We start from the raw sequence: 4,931 nt of genomic DNA, 5'->3' as shown, positions 1-4,931 counted from the left end.
GCGACCTCACAAATGCGCTTCTGGAAGAATGGTCAAAAATTCCCATAAACACACTCCTAAACCTTGTGGACAGCCTTCCCAGAAGAGTTGAAGCTGTTCTAGCTGCAAAGGGTGGACCGACGTCATATTGAACCCTATGGATTAGGAACGGGATGTCACTTAAGCTCATATGTGAGTCAAGGCAGGTGAGCAAATACTTTTGGCAATATAGTGTATGTCTTTCCCTCACATGTTGCAGTAAATGCAGCAAAAAATTCTGCACCACCTTTGTTGGCAATATATAAACTCTCTCAATGCATCTATACATAAAGACAGAAATGAATGTCTGCAAGTCTAAATGCACTGAAGCAACTTCCATTCACAATGTGAAACTGAAGACATAGAGTAAAGGGCTAACTCAAGTTAATGCTGCTAAAGGTGAGGCATTATTTTGATTCATAAGGTTTTTAAGCATAGATTCATTTTATTACCTATTTTATCCTGATTTCTAAAATAACAGCCTAAAATTAAATGCCAATACTATAAAAGAACCTAATAAAGACCTTTTTTTATAACATACATGAAACTCTGGAAAAAAGGATGTTCTATTTTATCGCGGTGGAAAGGGACCATTATATTTTTCTTTAATGAACGTTTAAGAAATTCTATGTTACAATAAAAAAAAAAATAGAAGCCTAATTTAAACAAAGATTATGTCCCATGGAATTTAATGTGCAAATTAAAACAAACTTGCTTTTAGAGCACAACACTGAATGGGGAAGAAGTGTCAAAAAATAAATGATCCAGATACAGAGTAGTGCAATTATACAGTTAGCTTCCATGAAACCAAACTTTCCTGTTTATCAGCTTTCTGGACTTTTTGAGTTTTTTTCCATCAAATTAATCTCCCTTCCTCTTCTTTTTCTGTTAGAGTCCTTACACCTCATCATGAAAGCATACTGGGCAGTGTTTGCGGCAGTGTTTGCTTCAGGAAAGTGGACAGAGGATGCGTTAAATCTAAAAAAGGCCACAGCACCTGAAAAATGCATTGTATTTCAGTTGATTAATTAATTAATAGCCCAGGGGATTCACCCCGTCGGTAGTAAAACACTAATTTCTGAATTATCAAATGTTTTTCTTAGATTTTAAATAAATAAAAACTTGTATTGTTTTAACCGGATGCCTTGTAGAAATCCATAGAAAATGATTAGATGTCGCACTAAAGTCTAACAATAATATCCTGGAAATGTTGATCAAGGCTACTTCAAATGTGCTGAATCCTTTAAAGTAAAAAGGAAACAAATTTAATTCAAGTAGAAAATTGTGATCAAAATTTATGTGGAAGTATGTTTCTAACTATGAAGAATCCAAGGGAGTTTTATTTGAAGTGATTCCAAAAAAAAGGAAGAATCACTATCAGAATAACTAGTTATGGGGGTCTGAGTTTTTATGAAACCTCTAGCTGTTTTTAAAGTACATGATCAACTATTACCTAATGACTAGCATGAGGAATTAGCAGTCAGGATACCTAAGCACAGATATGTAAGTGTAGTGAAATGACAGTGAATCACTGCAAGAAGAGACAAAAAGGAGACCTTTGACATGAGGTCAAAAACAACGCCTCCTCAAATGATCTCAGTTTTAATGCACTGAACCTACAAGAAGAAACGACATCGTCTTCTATTTAAAAAAGGGATTAGTGATGGAGATTACCAAACTTGGTTTTCAACATATTTGGTTAAATTGAACTTGGAAAAGACCTACGGACTAAATTAAGTCATACAAAAATAGACATTCGGTGTTTGAAGGGTTGGATATAAAAAAAAAACATGCCCCTCTACCTCATCCTCTGTAGAACTGGAACATTTCTGTGTGTTTAGGTTAGAAAATCTAAAATAATTTAAGATTATTTATAAAATTCAAAATTATCACTTTTCAAAACACTTGCTCTATTTAAAATATTATTTATGGTATACTTAAAAGTAAAAGTGAAACTAGAAACCATCCATTTAAAGCACAGAAACATTGTTCTTTGTAACGGTAACTAAACTTTACTTCTTACTGCTGCAGCCTTTAAACATACAAAGGGGGAGAAAAAATACATTTTTATGTTGCAGTAAATTTTGCATTTTAAATGCAGTCAACTTTATTAAAAACAAATATGTTTATATATTAGATTACTGTTATAAAATCAGAAACAAATCCCCTTTCTCATGTTGCTTTGATATCTGTCCACCATAGTCAAAACAAATAAATCATACATTTTATTTACACCAAGCAAATAAATGTTTAAATGTTCAGGGTTCAATACTTTCTCTACTCTGGCCTATTTCTGAAATACATTTCCAGGTAATCTAGAAGTTGTTTGATGCATCATTAAGTGAACTGGCTTTTCAGACAGATTTTCATTCATCTACATGAGACTATACATTTAGTTATTAGTAATGCTTTGCAAAATATTCATGGTGGTGGCAGCATTATGCTGTGGGGATGTTTTTCTTTTCCAGGGAAGAGGAAGTTTGATTTAGCTAAATGCAGGGCAATCCTGGAAAAAATGCTTTTGAAGGCTAAAAAAAATCCCTTTAGATTGGGACAAAGGTTCTCCTTCCCACATACAGCCACAGCTACTATGGAGCAATTTGAATCAAAGAATATTCATGCAATGGAATGACCTAATCTACCTGATAATCTGTGGCAAGAATGATAAACTGATGTTTACAGACCTACTCCTTTTAATCCTAGAAAGTCTCTGTAGGCAATATTAGGGGAATTTAAATTTATTATAGTTTGAGGTTGTACCATGACTTAATGTAAGGTTGAAAAGGTATAGTTTTAATAACTAGTTGAATTGTTTTACGCATATCTAAATAATATCCCTTTCCCACTGGCTGGAAAACCTGTTAAAAACTGGGAACAATTGGGTTTTAGTGGCAGTGGGAACAGCTCAGACCTGTCGACGCGGGTCAAGCGACTCATCAAGCGACTCATGTTAAAATTGCATCGGCTCTGATCCCCCACTAATTCACGTTATACCATTGCAACTTACAGACGTCAACAAACCATGCAAGTTGTACTGATCTAACAACTTCAACCCCAGTCAGCCAGAATCCTGGCTATGCTGGAGGCTATCCTGTTAAATGGGAGTTTTCCTCTCCTGTCGCTACAAGCATGCGAGGAATTACCTTTGAGTCAGTGAGTCGATTCAATCAACTGTTTTTCTTAAATAGAAAACTTTTAATCAATTTGACTGTATGATTAGGTTGACTTGTAAAGAGCCTTGAGGCGACATGTTTTGTGAATTGGCTCTATATAAATAAACTGAATTGAATTAACCAGCCAAGCAACTTTTAACATTTGGTAAACATGACCCAGCACTGGTGAGAGGGATTAGGATAAAAGAGCAAAACAATAAAGCACACTTACTATGACCCTGGGTTCCTTACATGTTGTTCTCCATTGTTTACTTTCTTGATTTCTGTAGCACTGGTGACATCATTGACGCTAACCCAGTGTGATGGTGTCACCAGTGACAGGGCACAGAGGCCATGTGGCCTGCCAGTGGCGGTAGACCCAGCTTTTTTTGCCAATGGGAAGGGAGCTAAATGCTGTTAGCAAGTCGACCCGTGATTGAAAAACAAAAGAGGAAGTGTTGGTTTTGACCTCTCAAACTGCCACCAGAGGGACTTGCCTTTTATGGTGTCTATATGGTGCTGCGGTGTTAATTTGCATCATCATATTCCCTAATTTAAAGTTTATATAAAATTAAAAAGGTTCCTCCCTCATGATGCTGTAAACCAGTAAAACCTGCTCCTCTGCTTCAGCGTTAGTATTTTCAGTGATCTCATCCCCTTCCTCTTGCCTCTGGTGCCCTTTTAAAGATCTCCTGTCGGTTATTAAACCTTCAAGATGAAATCTGATGAGTTTCGTTGGTCCATTATAACCTGCCAGATGCAGTTAGGTAACCGGTGCATGAATTTTCATTGGCCTCCACGGTGGCACAGCGACGGCCCGTTGCATTGTTGATGACCGACTAATTCGAGTTTCCAGATCGGGACGAGCAAGGGAGCTGCTGAAGAGCGTCCTGATTGGCAATACTCTGACAGAGATAAGGTCTGAGATTTAAAGTGGCTCACGGAGATGGAAGTTCATCTCGGAAAAGCTTGTTAGTCTGAAGGATTATCCCAAGCCTTTCAATTTGACTGTCATTAGATGAATTGTGATTGAATAATAGATGAGATCCTCCCAAGTTCCTGTGCAATGCGACAGTCTTGATCTTCGGTCATCATTTGTGCATCTGAACATCAAGCAGCCTCCCAAAACTCTACCTCTCTCAGGGTCCCCGGGGAATAGAGTCTGTCCTTCGTGTCTGCTCTTTGTTTTGTGTCCTTGTAAAAGCAGCTCTCCCACTCTTTTCTTTTCAACTCACTTTGAGTGATGCAGTATCTTCTCCACCTATGGGAGTAAGAGGCTGTCTCCCCTATCTGAGAAAAAAAAACCATACATATTTGTCTCTTTTATCTGTCTCTGCCTATCTATCTGTCTCTTCTTTCACTCTTGTCTTCACTCTACCCTAAAAAGCTCCTTATTACCTCTTGTTGCAGTGGCTCCCCTTTTTTTCTTTAACTTTAAGCAAAGGTCTTTAAATCAGTCATGAAAGCCAGTTCTCACCTTGTCACAAATCTGATAAAGCACCCAGCACAGTCTAATTCCCTTTTAACTCCACTCTGTATTCCCTTCATCTTCTGCATTCTCTTTTTTTGGTAACAAAACAGGATGTATTACAAGAAAACCATTAGATTCTTTCCGCTCCCCCAGTCCTTTGCAATCACAAATCACAGAACTTATCAGTTTTCTGAAATCATGTTTCCCTGGATCAGAGCCCAATCTATTCTTTATCCTGTAGCTAATTTTTCTTCAGAATGTTCATTCGTGTCTTTTGTTTCCTGTTTCCC

The sequence above is a fragment of the Cyprinodon tularosa genome, unplaced genomic scaffold (genome assembly GCF_016077235.1).
Source record: "Cyprinodon tularosa strain WSP-4 unplaced genomic scaffold, ASM1607723v1 ctg15, whole genome shotgun sequence".
Classification (NCBI taxonomy): domain Eukaryota; kingdom Metazoa; phylum Chordata; class Actinopteri; order Cyprinodontiformes; family Cyprinodontidae; genus Cyprinodon; species Cyprinodon tularosa.
Note: the sequence above shows the minus strand (reverse complement) of the source record.